Source organism: Columba livia, chromosome 12 (genome assembly GCF_036013475.1).
Source record: "Columba livia isolate bColLiv1 breed racing homer chromosome 12, bColLiv1.pat.W.v2, whole genome shotgun sequence".
Lineage (NCBI taxonomy): Eukaryota > Metazoa > Chordata > Aves > Columbiformes > Columbidae > Columba > Columba livia.
Window position 1 is genome coordinate 8,073,113 of NC_088613.1, and position 17,891 is coordinate 8,091,003.

Consider the following 17,891-nt stretch of genomic DNA (forward strand, 5'->3'; position numbering starts at 1 on the left):
ACCTAAATGAGGGTTCAGAAACTTGCTTATTACTTCCAGAAGCACTGAGAAACATGAATGCATTTGTAAATATATTTCCGTATTGACCTCCTTCAAAGTGTTGCTATCTCAGAAACAGTTCTTAAAAACAGGAGCCAACCTGCCTGCTTGTCTGCACAATACCAATCATAACAGGATAACTTCACATACAGCTACAACACTCTATGTATTCTCTAAAATAATGTCCTCACGATCCATTCTTGAAGGCAAAACCTTTTGTGCAGCATTCAGGAAGAAAAAGCTTAATCACTATATTGCTTTGAAACTCACTTCCTTTATTTCTGTGACCACCTGGAGACAAGCACTTGTTCTATGCTGGGTCAAGGAAATGTTTAACTAGACTATTTATAGCAGAATATCTATATATACGTGTATATATATATATACATGCACACCACCACAGCACTGCAGCTGCTCAGCAGTTATAGCAGAAGGCAACCACAGTTTTAACCCAAGGAAAAGAGCAACAGGCTGGAGTATCAGGCTGCTCAGTAGTGTCCTGCTGCAGAGGCTCCAAGGCAGGAGAGCATCCAAGCCTGTCCCTGGGACGGGATTCAGCATCCCGGAATCTCAAAACCACAGCCCTGCTCCAAACCCAAATAAAGTTCCACAGACCCTTCCTGGCTGATTAGCAGGAAGGAGAGCAAGATAGCAATGGGAGCGTAAACAAGGACCTGGGATTTATGATCTTTCAGACATTGTTTAGCAAGTGACCCAGCTGAAGCACTGCTTCACAAAACAAAAATGCCAATTACAGGGATGGGTAGCTTGAATTCAAGTTTCCACTTGGTTAGCGGCATTCTGGATACACTGAGAACTTTCATGCTTGCCCAGCAGTTTCATCTGCTGGGAGGGGTTGTGCTGAGCTCTCCCAGAAAAATGGGGACAGCAACTGTGAAAGCACATGGGACCTCATCCACCATCTCTGTCCCTCCCACCAGGGCTGAGTCAAAGGCAGCAAGTTCAGCCCTACTATTTGTGAAAGCAGAGCAAGACACCCTTCTAACTTGTAGCACTGGAGAGACAGTGGGAAAAGCAGATAAACCATCCCCCTCCCCTGCTATTTTGAGCACAGCTCATCAAGAAGTAGTCCTGGCACCACGGGCTTCTGCAGCCAGGGCTGGGACAGTGTCACATACATGAACAATGTCGCTAGGGCAAAGACCAATACAAACATAAAAAAAAACAAACAAAAAAACCCCAGAACAAAACCTGATAAAATTTAGAAAGACACACATGCGTTGCTACAAATATGGTAACCTGAAGTGCTCCAGTCACCATTGGAAACGAATGGGTACTTCAAAGGTGGGTTGCTCTCCTGAAGAGAAATGACTGATCTCACCACACTATTGACAGAAACTGCATCACTCATAGCCACTATTTCTGGTATTAACAATGCAAAGTGTTACGTGGTACTTCCAGTATGAAGAAGCAGGATCACACCTCACTTGCCCTATCAGCTCCTGTGATGCCAAGCTGCAAAGATACTTTGAGGGAAAGATCTTATAGAAAAACAGAACCTAATCCAGAGAGGCTACAAGCTTCTGTTATCCAAGATCTTCAACCTGTGTTTTAAACAGCTTGTGCATTCAGCTCTGGAGAGCCCTAATTTAATCCCTAACATATTGACAAAAATCAGTCCCATATATCTAAATTGAGCACAGAATCACATGCTTTCCTGTTTTCCTTGTAGTATCAAAATACTTTTCATATGTTGATGGTCATAGAAAAAAAAAGCAAGGGAGAACAAAGGGGATTTTTCTTAAGCTCCATTTCCCACCACCCCAATGAGATATAAAAATTTCAGTAGGAGTCCAATTAATCAGTTCGGTGGGTTTGGGTTTTGTTCCGGTTTTTGGTCTTGTTTTTGTTGTTGTCCTTGTTGTTTGGGTTTTGTTAGTTTGCTTGGGTTTTGTTAGGTTTCATTTTGGGTTTTTTGATTTTTGGTTTTGTTTTTTTTTTTTTTATTTGGTTTGTTGTAGGGTTTTTTTTAGGTTTTGTTTGGGGTTTTTTATTCCTTTTTCCCTAGCAAGACAGTCTCCCCATCATCTGGAGCCCAAGCAACAGCAACACTTCTAGCAAACAAAACTCTGGCAGGAGCTGCACTAATGGGCCACAGGTCAGGGGCAGGATCACCTGTAGCACGTCGGAGGTGAGTCCTCTCCAGCTATCGCCCCAGCGGTCACCGACACCTCCTGCAAATCCCAGCATCTCCCCAAACCACAGCCTCATTCAGCACCTGATGCTGGAAACACTGGCAGGGGACAGAAGCACTTCAGATGTTATCCAGTCTGCCCCATCTTGGAGAGTATCAGATTGTTGTCTTTATGCTTTTGCCAAAATTGGTGTTTTGCAGGTTTTATTGCAACAGTTCATATTGCTTTGTTTAAGTCCCTCTATCTATGCCATTTTAAAAAGCAGCCCAACTAGCATTATTTTTTTTTTTTTTAAGGAAAATTCTGTTTCCTCTAGCAAAAAATGTCTGTAATAAAGACATAACTGCAGGAGTCAGTTTTTCCACTTTAAGAATTTGAGATATGAACAAACAGCCCCTTGATTCACAGCTAAAGTAAAAACAGGCAACCAAGTTAGACAAAGGCTGAAGGCTCTGTCCCTGGGCTTTGGGAGAAACTGAATCTTTCTAGTATCCTCCTACAGCCATTTTCATGACTGTTTAGAAAGGTTTTATAAGAGAGACAATATTTCACATTTTTATGGTTTTTTTACAGTCTAGTCTAGAATAGAAGAACCAGAAACAGAACAGGCCAAGGCGGTGTCTACAAAAACTGAAGAGAAAGAGGCATTTCAGAGAGTCATTTGATCAACAAGGTCGTGTAAACCATTCCAGGCCCACAGGGTATGCTAGTCATAAACAGTCATGGAACAGGCAACGGGCAGAATCTCCCTGCCCTCCTTCCATCGCACCTCCCTGCTCATTTATTCCCACCCCAGGCCTAAACAACTGCAGAGGCTTATGGCTAAGCTGGAGGAGCTGGCATTTGCTACCACTGTGTAAAACAATTTGCTGCCTCACACAAGCATGGCCAAGGACAGTGGAAAACAAACTGAACAACGCAAGAAGTCAACAGCTGACATTCATGGGGCAGAGAACAGATGCCCAGAGCAAGGAGACACTTGACTCTTCCCTTTTGCTATCCCATGGCCAACCACTCAGACTTGCCTGAGAAATCTTGGTTTTGAGGCTTGGCTTTTCCAGCAGGCAGTGGTAGAATGAGATCACCATCCCAGATGCTGTCAACCTTTCACCCTTAATGTCTTTTTCCTGTTTTATGAGAAGAGGGAGGAGTGTGCAGCTCAGGTCTGGACAGACAGGACTGAGCTGGAGGCTGTGGGGCAGAAGCATTCTCCTGGCCCTTGTACTTCTCCTCACACCACTTGATACTTGAACTGGCAGCCTAATGCCCAGTGTAGCCCCAAAATATTGTTCTCCTTAGGCCAAGATTTCTATCTCCCCTTGAATGCATAGCCAGCAGACATCAGAGCAGCACATATGTCCTTTCTTCTCACCCAGCTCTCTGCCAAGCTCATACAACCAGGTAGAAGAGCAGTTGTAGGAAGCACTTGCCTTCATTTTCAGCTGGTGAGAGCTCTGTCCTTCCTTTCTGAAGCTAGTGACCTTTAAACCTGCTGGACCTTCCTCCATGAAAACACCTTTGTATCCAGGAACCTCTTCCGCTCGCAAACACTTGTCCCAGAGAGTGGAACATCAGGGTCCTCTCTTGTCACCCATAAGACACTTTGCTATCACACTAAGATGTTACCATCACATGTAATGAACTATAAAAGCTTCTGCTAGTATTTTCTTAACAACTGCTTAAGCCAGGTAGGCATTCAATGAATCAATAAAAGGTCTTGCTTGACTGCTTCCTACCCCTAAGGCTCAGTGATACAGCATTCATTCTTCTCTTCATCCCATTCAGCCAACTCTCTCCACTACAAGGATGGACCAGGGTCTCTTTCCAGGCTGCTGGACTGCAGAGGCTGTGGTCTACTGTTTTCAACTCTCTCAGGTCCTGCAAGAAACATGACTAAAATTTTACTCAATATCTACGATAACTACGTGGCTGGCAGCCAGACACTTGGCTGTACATCTCCCTGACACTGGTCACCTTAGCACTTTTGGATGAACTAGCAAAAACAGATTTTTCTAAAGCATTTTACAGCTGAAGGGCTTCCCGTGGTTGCCAGTGCCTCAGAAACCAAGATGTGAACATGTTGTCTACAGTTTTCAGCCTGCTGAAAAGAAGGGCTATTTTTAATCCAAGCCTACGTAGGGTGGGGCTCAGTCTACAACCAGGCCAAAAAGCCACTATAATCCACAAGACTGGCAACTTTTGCTTGCAGGCTGATGTCTGTTCTATTTTGGGGATGGGAGGAATTTAGAATAAAAAAATATATAAATGAAAAACAAAGGAGGCCATGAAAAGTGAATAAAGGGAAGGGCCAGACTTACCCTGTGTATTTTGGTCTAAAGAATATGGCTGTAAAAGAACAAAAATAAGAATTATTTTCCATTTCCTACAGCAGTTTATGAAGTATCATTTATAACATGGGTTGAGAAGTGTATTTTGTACAGGAGTAAGAGCCAATCTGTGGCTCCTTGCACAGCAGTGAGATCCTTGGGAGTCACCAGTCATGGACACACCACCATGATCCTACACAAGGTTTCCCATTTCAGACAACAGTACAGCAGCTGTTGGGACACCTTGTTCTTTTGTGATATTGGGGCTGCAAGAAAGGCAAAGCAAAGCCACCAAAGTGACCTAATGATTGGAAAATAAGTTTTGCTTATTTAGGGTTAAAGGCCAACAGGCAACCAACCCACTAAGAGCAGAGATGTTTTGTATGCTCTCAGCACCTTAATGAACCTAACATCACACAGACTTCCTACATTAACACACCACTAGGTTTTACTTGTTACAGGCTCAATTTGACATCCAAGCCAACTCAACACAGCCACTTACTCTGCCGTATCAACCCCATGTTCTTTGTTGTACGCAGGTTATTTGTATAAAAAGGGCACATAGAGCTTCTCTCACTGTCTTCAGATGTCCTTTTAAAACCCATCCATCTGCCAACTGTGAGACACTCATATAGGCAACAGCATCTCTAGAGCTGCTACTTCACATGATCAGAGCTGGATTATTAACCCCACTGCAGAAGTCTGCAATTACTTCTCTTGGCAGAATGCAAAAAAGGCAGAACAGAAGAGACAGTACACCAGGCTAAGTGGAGGACCAGCAACAATGAACCTCAAGCACTGCTATCATTTCAGCCATGGACTTCTTAGGAAAAAAGCCAACATCTAAGCAACACTGACAAGTTCAACCCAGATTTTACAAGCATAGCAGCAAGGCTGGATGGTGAACGCCTCTAAACACTAGATAAAATGCTCATGGCCAACATAATTTCTTCCTTCTTTGTTCCACACCTAAGTTACAGCACCAACTACCTGGTCTTTCACTTCCATCACTAAGGGCAGTATGTGATGGGGAAACTGTGAATGACACAGCAAACTATTTTCAGCTTAAAGAAAAAAAAAAAAAAGCTTACTTCAAAACATCAGAAATTAGGCCTCCTGCAGAGACACTACACCTTCGCTTCTCTTGAAGGTCACAGTAATAGTCTCTTTTCCCAGCTATGCAGTAGAGATTCCTAGCAGCATCTGTGAGCTGTCACTCTTTTCACAGGAACAAAAAACCTACTGAAGAGGCAGGAAAAACAGCTGTAAGCATTTGAGAGAAGGAAATGAGACACGGGGACTGGTTAGAAACATATGGCCCATATGGATTGACGTGAGCAATCGGCAGCACTCCTAACCAGAGCTTCCTCTTTCAGACAGTTGTCCTGCTCCCCACATCCTCAGATGCATGTCAAACCAATAATTATTTTATTTCTTCCATAATGATTCCCTAATATCAGTAGTGCACAGGCTGCCGCACCCTTGGGGACAGTCTGGATGTTGCAGGTGGAACCAGTTCACCCCCAGGAATGTGCACATTGTCCCATGGTACAGGGCGTTGGAGACCATGGACCAGCTGGCACAGGGGGACACAAAGAAAGGGACCTAAGGCAAGCAGCCCATCTGACAGGGATGCTGCATTTCCACAAGTAGCAGTGAGCCTCATGACTCATGGCTGCTGAAAAGTGGAGATAAACTAACAGGAATCAACTAGCAAAACAAACAAAAGGGAAAGAATGGCCCTCAATAACTCCATCTCTGCTGATAGCAACTCTCCTGGGGACACAGAGGCCTCCTCTTCATCATCACTCCACTAACAAGCCCAGTGACAGAACTAGCTTTGACTAGCCCAAGTGTTAACCCACAAAACCCAGATCTGAAACACTAGCTGTTAGAAGAGCACACATGATATAATTCTTCCAAGCAGGCCAGACAGGACTTGCTTGTCATTCTTGGCATTTTTAATCTATTAACAAAAAAGCCAACAGATGACAGATTCCCAGGAGACTGGTGGATGCCACAGTGACTGAGTGCACTGGCAACCACCTCTCAGCACCCTGTCCAGGGAGGTCCACACCCCTGTAATGAGAATAGACCTGCCGGGAGAGGGTGGACCGGGCGAAGCGGGCAGTCCTGCTGTCAGAGCAGCTGCCTCTTGGCAGCACTGATGTCAGATGTGGCCACTGCAGGGAAGAGCTTGATCACCTCCAATGCCACAACTTCTGAATCAAACAGCGTCGTATTAGCAGAGGGCAGATGGGCATGTCCTCTCCTCCCACCCTCCTCTCCAGCCCTTTTAAGTGGAGACTTCCGTCTTCCAGCTCCATTGATTCACCATGTTTTCTTACTCAGCCAGTATGAGAAGAAAGGTTGCTGGCAGATCACACAGACTACATCAAAACCTTATCACACAAGGTCACACTGAATACCTGAAATGTCAGACACAGAGCCTGCTTCCCAGAGTTGAGCTCTGCAGCCACAAACACTCATGAGTCCCATCTTCCATCTGTAATCAAATAATCTCTTTGGTCGTCAATTACAAGGGTGGGCATCCATCACCCTGCACAGGCAGCTCGTACTCCATGCCGCAGCAGACGCACTCCAGGAGCTGTGCTGATGCCACATGCCAAGGGAGACTGGGTGGGCTGGGGGCTGCACACGGGGCAGGAGGATTTCTGACAGCTGGGATACCCTGCCCCCAGGTTGATACCACATGTGGCAATGCCACCCAGACAGGTTAATGCTGCTTGCTGGTAAAGCAGAGGAAATCTACACCTAACCTAGCCCTGGAGGGGACGGGACCTGCACAAACCATGAGACTTCTCAAAGGCCATGCTGCAGCACCCCAAGTGAATCTCACAGCACAGAACATGATGAAGAGGCATTACTGAAGTCTTCACTTCAGGAAAAACCTGACCAAGAGGCAGGAAGAACATCCAGGACAGGAAACACTAGTGAGGATGGACAGGACAAGCTTCATCCATTACCTACAAATTCAGCACTGAAGAGCATGAAGTCAACAGTTGCTAAGACCGAAGCTGCACTAAATGCTGCTCTGTCTAAGCACCACCCACCGCACACCCACTCCCAACACGGACCATGCTGGTGATTCCTACTTTTAATTCCCTGCCACTCAATCAATCCAAGAGAGACAGTGCACCCATACGAACACCCAAAGCCGAGTGTGTGGAGGAAGGGATATAACTGTAACCCATTCATGGCCAGCAGTCACACAGCTGAAAGCAATTATAGCTGTCCAGTCACTGTCAGCTGAGCTACCTCTACTCAGAGGACCTCCAGGATGGCCAGTTAGCACCATTTCTCCCAGCCACACCACCCAGGGCCCAGGTGCAGACCATCACTCAACTGCCTTCAATCAAGAGGTGACACCTCTCACCATTCCCACCTACTCATCTACTAGCAGCAAGAGTTGCAGGTACCTCTGGGCTGGACAAACAGGGAAAGCCAATTTTGTTTTAGAGACTGAGCAACTACTCTCTGGATGGTCAGAGGGGAAACAGCTCTTCCATGCACACCCCCACCAGCAGCACTGCAGCCAAGACCTGGTCACCACAAACACAGCCCTGCTTGTGCAATAACCCAATTCCCAAAGTGACAACAGGAATGTATGTGCAAAGATGTCAACAGATGCCTATCAAATGGTTTGGGGACCAGCGATAAAAAAGAGCAAGGCAATATTGTGACATTCATTAGAGTAACCCAACAAATACTGATTTAATACAACCATGCATCACCCCCTGCAGTTGGTCTCAGTTTTGCAACGCACTTGAAATTAAGAGATGCTGAGGATGTTTTCCTCTGCATAGACATTAAGGTTACTTGATAAACTTCTTAAATTCAGTATTTAACACTACCTTTCCACAGGTATCTGGTGGTAGAATTTTCTGGATTCATGTTTGGCTTTTTTGATGTAATTAGCAACTTTAATTACTCCATGAACTCAATGTTCAAAAAGATACATAGAATACTTAGTACACAATGGTACTTAGTTCAAAAAGTACTGAGTATGCAAAGGTCAGTAATTAGTTAACAAATATTAACATATCATATTGTGGCTATTTCCAATATGACAAGGAACTTCTCAGTAGTAACTAATAAGTTAAAAATTAATATCTGTTATTGCACCATGCAGGTTGATAACTTGTCAGTCACATGTTTAAACAACTGGCACTGAGAGACGAGAATCTGCTTTTTTTCTGTGCTGAATTACTACTCTAACATACATGCAAGCAAAACTAATACTCAAAGCCTGAAGAAAACACCAACTATATTTCTTTTGCTGTTTGTTGCTACTGTGTGGCACACTGATAAAAACCAAGTTGTAGCCACACAAATTTCACCTGTGCTACTCTCTGTAAGCTACAAAGCAACTCTGTAGCAGTTTACATCTCTGTCCTTCCCTCTCCACCTTTGCTTTCTCTCTTCTTGCTCAGAAGCATCACCATGTCCCTGCACAGGATTCACCTGCCTCCCAGCAGAGCAGGTTGCGAGTCACCTTGAACACTGTTGTTGAACATCATTAGTGAGCTGGGACTGCGCTTTCCTTGCAGGGCTCTGCTGGATCTGTACAAAACCTGTGCTGGAATAATGCAAATGGGAGAGATGCTGCTTTACCATCACTTCCTCTGCCATAGGCAGTGCACACGCGAGAAAATCAAGCTAACAGACCTGTATCTAAAGAGGGACAAATGTCCCCAGAGGATTCTGGTCCACAGTACTAAGCATTTTAAGAAAGAAAGAGATATAAGACATTGTAACTTCAAACAAAAAAAAAAACACAACACCACCACCAAAACAAACAAGAATCAACCACAACACCATCATCAAAACAAACAAAAACCAACCTGAAAAAAACTGGCATAAAGCTAAACTCATTCAGTCCTTGGTTTTGCTGAAAACACAGGCTCTTCTCCCACCCCCCCAACATCTATCATTTAGTGCTATGTAAAACAGGTTACCAAGAACACAGATAGGGTGTACTTGGGTCACATCACCAAGTAAGCTACTACCACCTGAAATATCACCACCAAGACAACCTTAAGTACTAAATGTAGCTGTCATAAGTGATCAAGTGTGCTTACTACTGATAGCTACCATCTATTAATACTTTGATAAGGAAGTGGATTAAAATACCTACATAGAAAAATGATGGGCACACCCCTGCTAAACTCACTGCCGATCACATAAAAAAAAGTATTTCCCTTAGAATTATAGAATGGTTTGGGTTGAAAGGGACCTTGAAGATCTTCTCGTTCCCACTGCCATGGGCAAGGACACCTTCCATCAGACCAGGTTGCCTAAAGCCCCATCCAACCTGGCCTTGAACACTTTCAGGATGGGGCATCCAGGCTGCCCTGGATGCAGCGTGTCCCAATGCCTCACCACCCTCATGGGAAAGAACCTCTTCCTTTTATCTAGTCTAAATCCACCCTCTTTCAGTTTAAGGCCATTAACCCTTGTCCTGTAACTACATGCCCTTGTAAAAAGCCCCTCTCCAGCTTTCTTATAGATCCCCTTTAGGTAGCAGAAATGAAGCACTTGCAGTTTTACTACACAAAAGACAGAGACAGTACTTCCAACATTAAGTTTACCTATGAAGCTATTCACAAGGCCCTTGGATTACTTAGATCACTGGTAGCTGCTCAAGCAAAATTACTTAATTACTGTCCCTAGTATCCTTCTCAATCAATCACTGAGAAGCATTCTCATTTACTTCCTTTGTCAGAACTTTATTATTTCCACTTCTCCAAAGCCAGTTAAGTCACTGCACTAGAGAGCCAAGTAAACACAGGAAAGAGTTACCAGAAGATCCCACATGAGTGAATTCACCGGCAAACCCATTTAACATGGCTGCAATTCCTTCACTCACAGTCCTAATCTCCCAACAATTGAAACCGGGGGCAGAGAAGTCAGTAGGGGAGCCCCAGGGGAAGGAGTTCCTCTGCATTTATCCCAAATCCGAGCATCCATCAGCTGAATACTTAATGAAGTCGTCAGCCCCCAGAGCCCTCCCCACTGTGAAGATAATCTAGCCAAAACTAGTAAATAGGTTTCTGAAGGTTTGGGTATTCTTTAATCTGGGGACACGTTTGCCTACTTTATAGGAGGGGAAACTTTGTCAGATTAACTCTGATAAGAGAACAAAGACCCTGGTTAAGCATAATTCTTGATATCTAGCACTAAATAATCACATTATGATCTCTTAACCCAGACAAAGAACGAGTAATTCATCTTTCACAAGCAAAGAATTCTTTCAAAGCAGCTCAGTTACAACCAAGCAACATCCTCAAATTGTTAAACTTTTGGCAAGATTAGCAGGCTGTGATAACAGCAGTGTTTCAAAAACATTTCTCTTAACAAATTATTTTATAACATACTATTTTTTGAAGAGTTATTTGGATGCAAACCAGCGGATCTGGAATTTCTCTGCATGCACACACCCCACAGAATGCCATCAAATACCCACGGGGCAGAAGTCAGCTGCAGAATATTGCACCCAGAGGACTCGCCTTATGTCCACTAATCTCCTTGAAACCCGGCCCTCCACTGACAAACTACCAGAAGCACCTCTTTACACAAGATTTCTTTTCAAAGCAGATTGAATTTCTATACATCATTATGCACAGCACTGACATATGTTGATCTCTATAACTATTCCCTCTTTATATCCAGGTTCCAGCTGTTGTCTTTAAAGTTACTCTGAGCAAGTCTCCCAGCATTAAGGAGTTTTTTTTCTCAGGTTACCAGGCTCATTGGAGAACTCACAAGTGTTACTGGGTGAACAATAGCTTAAAGTTCTCATGCAAAAGCAATTTATCTGAGATATCTATTATCTTGTATAGTCTCTTCTACAGACTGACCAAAAACAGGAAGCCAAGCTCTCATGTGCACACACATTCCACTGGGATTGTGTAACAGCAATAACAACATCAGAGGCTGATTCAACGGCATTTGCTCGGAGCTATACCAACAGCTCTCCTGAAAAGAAATGAGTTCAAGTGATGCTCTGCTGTAGGGAGCTATTACAGAGCAGACACATGCAGCCTGTCCCAAGGAAGCACTAACCAGAGTTTAGACTCCCTTCCACACATCTCGCCCCTATTTCCACTTTTACAAGAACTTACAACTGGAGCACAGTCACACTACAGTTTGTTACCTCTGTGAGCATCAAGACTTGATGCCATCCGTTACAGTGCTCACAGTCAGTGCCAGGGTGCCCCAGAATTTCCTGTGCAAAGGAAAGTCTAAAGCTTCACCTCCTGAAAAATTCCTTGCTCTTCCCCTTCACTTTGCAGGCTACCGACAAGAAGCCATTGTTCGGGGGAGCAGGGTGACACTTCCTCTCCCAGACCAAATTAGAGATGTATAAAAATAAACCCACACAGCTGTCCCACTGCTTCACTTCACCTCACTTCAATTAGATGAGAAGTTGGGTCCAATTTCCTCACTCTTTCTGGTTTTGGGAACACTATCCTGCATAAAAGATAAAAGTTAAATGCAAACTGAAGCCCCTTTTCAGTACTGCTCTGCGGGAACCCGCAGGGGGAAGCAGCACCTCCTCTCCCTTTCAGCCGGGCTCTGCTTCTATCAACTCGCACAAAGCCTGAAGTTCTGCAGAAATCGGGGCTTTCGCTGCGCGTCCCTCTGTCCCAGCGGCGGAGCTCACGGCCCGGCCCGGCCGCACAAAACGCACCAACAGCGGCCACGGGGCAGCGCATCTCCCGTGCCGGGCCGGCCCCGCTCAGCCCAGGGCTGAAGTTTTCCAGGGGAATGAATCAGCCAAGTGCCTTTTCATCGCCGCGGGGAGGCTGGAAGGGGCGGCAGGAGCGCGCCCAGCAGACACGTACTCCGCGTCCCGGCGCGCACCGATGTACGCTGGGCTCCGCGCCTCCCGCCCCAGCTACACACAAGGCTCCGCGAGCTCTCCCCGCTCCGTGCCCGTCCCGCCGCCCCATTGTCCCGGGACTCTCCCGGGGCGGCGGCGCGGGGACACGCCTGGCCGCGAGCGGAGCCGGACGGCAGCACGGGCTGGGCTGGGCTGGGCCCCGCGGAGCCGCTGGGGCCGGTCGGCGCCTCCCTCCCCGCCGCTACTGCCGGGATGCTCCGCCCGGGCCGGTGCGGCTCCGGGCGACGGGGCGAGCGTCGGCAACTTTCCCCAAGTCGGAGCCGCGCTGGAAGAGCTCCTGATAGCGCTCACCTCCCGTGCGCCGTGCCGAGCTGAGCCGATCCGTCCTGCCGAGCCGTGTCCCAGCCCCGCTGCCCGCGCTCGGCGCGCCCCAGCCCCGCCGCCCCGGCCGGATTGGGCCGTGCGCCTGCACATCACGGCGTCCCGGCGCGGCGATTAGGCGGCCGAGGAGTCACTCAGGGCGGGGAGGAGCTGCGGCCACAGCCAGGGCGCGCTCCCGTTCCCACCGGGCTGCTCTGCCATGCCATGCCTTGCCCTGCCTGCATCCCTCGTGTTCTGCATGTATCCCACCTCCCGCCCTGCCTGCATCCCACCTCCCGTGCATGCGTTCCTCCCGTCCTGCAAGCATCCCTCATTCTTCCCCTGTACGCAACTTTCCTCCAAGCATGCATGCCTTCTTCACTATAAGTATCCCTGCCTTCTCCTGGGTTCCCACTCCTTCCCCCATGCGAGACTTCAACCTTTCTCCCATGCGTGGGCAGCTCTGGCTCCCTCAGCCCTGCAGCACAGATAGAGGAGCTCTGGGCTCCCCTTGCAGTCTCCCCTTCTCTCCGAGGAGCAACCCCGTTGGGTGCTGCTGAGGATGCTCAGGGGAAGCTGATGCTGGTGGGCACACTGGGCGAGGGGCTTCCCACACAGAGGAGCCAGGGGCTGGATCCCACAAGGAGCATGTGGGGTGTGGGTGCCTGGGCCCTTGCACCCTGTTCTCTGTGCTCCTGGGCAGGGAGCGTTGCCACAGCTTTTCCCCATCCAGCCTCCAATTGTCTGATTTGGGATAGGTGACCTCATAACTGTCCTAATTTCTACATTTGCCACACCTACGTTCACACCAAAAATTGCTAGAAGGACTCAGGAAACTGAGGGCCTTAGGGACACTTTTGCGTAGAAGTGGTGGAGAACAGAAGTTAATTCAAGAGAGGCCTTGAACTGAGAAAGAAAAAGCAAAAACCTGCTCCGGGAATACAGAGGTGAATGGAGAGAAGGAGGTGGGGGTCAGAGCTGCACTGCAGAGCTGGACCAGAAAAGGGGGAAACCATTTCCCCCAGTGAGGGACTTTACGTATCCCAGGAACCCGACTCTGCCACCTCCACCAGGACCAGGAGAAAACATGGGTTCAAGTATTAATGCCTTATTCTGGTTTCAGGAGAAAAGCAAATACGTATTCAGGCACAGAAGATCCTTTTTGGGTCAGAAAGATGAGCCATTCCTATGCCCGGAGGTGCGAACAGTGCAAAGTAATCAATTCGGGCATAAAACAGGAACATTAATACAAGGCGCTAGCTCTTGTATAAAGTGATAGTACACGTCCCTTTTTTGTGTTTAATTATTTTCCACCACTGCCATAAAAAATGAAATTCTAGAAACATGACAGTTACCTAACAAACTATTAATAGATGAGGTGCACATCAACATTAGATCATTCTCCCTCTTTTCTTTAAAACTTGAGTAAATGTAGAGCACATTTGACTAGAACTGCCCAGTAAAATTCATTGTAATGTTGCCAGTGTTACAGGTGCACATTTCTGGATCTGCATTGCCTAGTCACACATAACGAATCTTTGTATGAATTATTTAGAGAAGGACTGTCAGTCCAGTTATTATGGTATAAAACAAAACACATTTCATTGTCAAAACCGTCAGGAAAAATAATTTTGTAGTTAATTCTCCGAAGCTACAAAATGACAAGGTCTCTCAGAGTGGTCTCACATGATGGAAGTGACACGGTTCACAGTGGGAGTTTCCTCATCACATCAGATGTAGCAGCTTCCTGAGAAGAATTAGACTCTCTTCTGTTCAGCCTTTTATTCTTTTTATGCAGCCAGATTTCTCATTGGATGTTGGAAACTCTTACATATTCATCAGTTTATTAAACTGACTCTCAGGAGATAGGAGTAATAATTTTATAAAGATTTAAAGGCTTAGGTCAATTTTACGCTATGTGATGGCAGTCCTGTGTTCAGATTGGGTCAATGCTTCACGTTGCTTTACAAACACAACAGAACTGTGAATATTTCTGATTCTGGTTGCAAATTTTAGCAAAAAAAAAATACACTTTATATTTTTTTGGTCAGATTTTGCTAGCACACCAACATAAAAGAGCTACAGACATGAAATCATCTTTGTAGATCTTGCCTATTCAGAAAATGCAGATTACACGTTTCCGTGCCCTGCTTTTGTCCAAACCAGTAGTATGAAACAGGCAAGTCTTTGTTCTCTAGATGAGGGAACAAAGTATTAAACATATTGAACATTTACCAGTTGTCTCTTCATTAGGATTTCCCCATGTCTCCATACACAAGAAAAAGTTAAGCTGTAGTAGACAAATCCATTAATTCAGTTACAACCACTGCTTAGCATCCTGATATAGTCATCAAACAACATTTAAGATTTTTATTGCATACTCACTGTAATTACTGTATTCTGAGTGAGAAGTCAAAATGTGAAGATTCATTTTACACACAGTTAGCAAATGCCTTCTTTGCAAAACACACAACTGCATGTTCTTAGGTAATTATTCATGGTTAAAAACACTCATTAACACAGATACCAGCTTCCCTTTTCTCACAAAAAGTAAAAAAAAAAGGCTCAGCAATGACTGCTTTGTGAAACAGTGAACAAACTTTTTCAAGGGCACCTGACTGCATGCAGTGTAATTCTTATTTCGCTCCATCCACAGGTGACGTAGCTGGGGGAGGAAAGGTGAAATTTTGGCTAATATCACAGGGGAAAACCTGTGCCCTTATAGAAAGTCCCATGGAGATTTTAAACAGAGACAGAAGCACAGGGTGGATATGGAAAAACAGTGTTAGACAGCGTTTGAAATTACTTCTGAGACATTTTTAAAGCCCTTTCAAAAAGATTGCTATTAAGAAGATGACAAAGAGCACTGTTTACACAGAGGGACTTTCCACATAATGGCATGCATGAACAGAGAGGTTAGGGCAGACAGACAACAGGTATTTCCATCCTGATTTACACCATGGGTAGTTTTATTTAATATGACTTTTAAATAAAGTTGTAGTGAAATATTGTTTGTAGAAAATATGCACTTATAAGATGCTGATTTCATGAACTACTAGCATATAGAACCTTAGGAGTAAGAAAATAGGCCATATTTTTTGAAGATAAGTTTAAAGAGGACTTCATTAGTCCTTTCTTCAGCAGACTATGGTAACTTCAACAGGTATCAGAAAATGCCCTGGCTATAGAGCCACAACGGAAGTACTGCGTGCTGGATTTTTGAGTTGAATATCTTTAACTGTAAGACTATGAATTTCCATAAATGTGGTTTACTGTAATAATCCTTACCAGACAGATGGAGGACTGACCCTGCCTCCAGTATGACTTTGTCACTGACCCCAGTGAAAGCCGGACCGACCCTTAGTAGACTTTGCCACTGCCACAGTAATGTTAGTGTGACTCTGTGTCTACAGAAGTAAAATGAATTTTAATTATGTCTGTTAAAATGTAAGCTTCTTGTCTGGTAGCTTAGCTCCTGTACTGCTTTTCCATTGTATAAATCTTTACTTTTGGCTGGGTTATTGAATAACATGTGGTTCTAGCATATAATTATGGTCGCTTACCTGTGAGATTGTTTCACTGAGGCAATGCTCAGCTGAAATAAAGTTGGGGAGGCACGATGAGGATAAATAATGCTTGTCTTCTCAGTGATAAATCTAACTCCTTTCCGACTGAGACCTCCTGCCAACATCACTAACCGGAAAAAAAGCCCAAAAAAAAGCAGTGCCTTTTGGAAAGTGTACACAAGAAACAAAACAGTCCAAAAAGAAGCTGTGAAACATCATATGACATGCATCTTTGCAATGTATGCCTGATATCCCATGTATAAGCTAGCTGCTTTAAGATTATGATCATCATAGACCATTAGTGAGGAGTGGTGACAATCAAGAAAAAAGGGAGGAAGCCTGATGGGATAATTAAAAACTTATGTCTTTGACGTGCGGTATGCCAGAGTCAGAGAAACTGCAAAACATACTGGGGGAGTGGTAAGCATATGGGTTCAGAGTGGTCTTTAAAGAAATGGGCTTTAAAGGAGTTGGTGTGAAGTTCTTCTATTAGAATTAGGGCATTCATTCTTAGCTAGACTTTTGTTTTGTTTTCTGCAAATACTTAACCACAACATTAACAGAATCTAAGAACCAGGACATTAATGTCAAAAAACACTTGTCATCAATCAAGGAGAACAACTGAGTGGTGCTGTGAATTGATTAATAAGATGGAACTGTTCTTTTTCCATTGCAAGATAGCAGATGGAAATCTGGATAATATTTTGAACTGCAGAAAATTGAATTTACCTCCTGCTAGAAACATTTACTCAAATAATTCTGGGCACTTCTTTATTTAAAAACATCTTTGGGGAAACAAACATCAGTAAGTTTATCCAGTAAGGTTGGCCCATGCAAAGTATCCATATTCAAAGACTAAAGAAGTCTTTGAGACTCCTCACATGGATGTAGATAACCCACCGAAGTTATCAGCCTGCCAGGCTGTAGGCAAGCTACCTTCCAGCTGCCTGCCCGCCCTCTGTCCTGGCTGCCAGATAACAGATCACGCTGTGGGACTCTGGACTGTGTTGTGAAACCACCAGTGTCTCCTGTTTATTCTGCTGTAAGGCAAGCTCGTGCTTTGGCAAAGGGGTTGTCTGGGGTTTCGTGCTGCCTCCATTCTGCAGTATAGGTTTTATTTGTTTGAAATCGTGCTCCTTCCTGTCAAGGGGAGTGTTTCAGTGGTTGCCCACACAGGAGAGCTCTACATGTCCAACCTAGCAGTGGCAAGCCAGACTTATCCACATTATGTCTTTGTACAACACTTAGCTTCAGTTTTTTTTATGGGTTGAGCTTCCAGAGGACTCATTGACCTTTGAAGTATGCAGGAAAGTGACTTGAGCCTTTATTTGCAGTTCCTATCAACAGGGTGAACTTCCCTCCTTCGTTGTTGCGGACCAATTGAAAAAAAAAAGCAGCATGGCAATGAGCAGGTGTTTTTGTCTCTTCACTTCCCCAAATTTATCAACCTATCAAGACCAGACTCTCAAAAGCTACTGAATCCACACTCTCTTTCTCATAGCTAAAGTACAAACAACTGTCTCCAAAGAAAATCATGTTTCCAGAGGGCATGAGATGCAGAAGGTCAGACATAGGT

At 45.0% G+C, this 17,891-nt stretch overlaps 1 protein-coding gene across 9 annotated transcripts in view; it reads right to left on the reverse strand.

Moving 5' to 3' along the window:
* Positions 1 to 12,876, reverse strand: part of PLS3 (plastin 3) — a 52,829-nt gene extending 39,953 nt beyond the window's left edge. For 2 of the 9 annotated variants that reach the window (XM_065077668.1, XM_065077664.1), the window contains exon 1: positions 11,956 to 12,013. The gene's annotated coding sequence lies outside the window, so the exon portion shown is untranslated. Of the gene's footprint in view, positions 1 to 4,513; positions 4,542 to 5,613; positions 5,765 to 11,950; positions 12,017 to 12,098; positions 12,223 to 12,740 lie in introns of those variants that run through there. The other 7 variants (XM_065077666.1, XM_065077665.1, XM_065077667.1 and 4 more) reach the window with 7 other exon arrangements.
* Between the last annotated feature and the right edge of the window lie 5,015 nt (positions 12,877 to 17,891).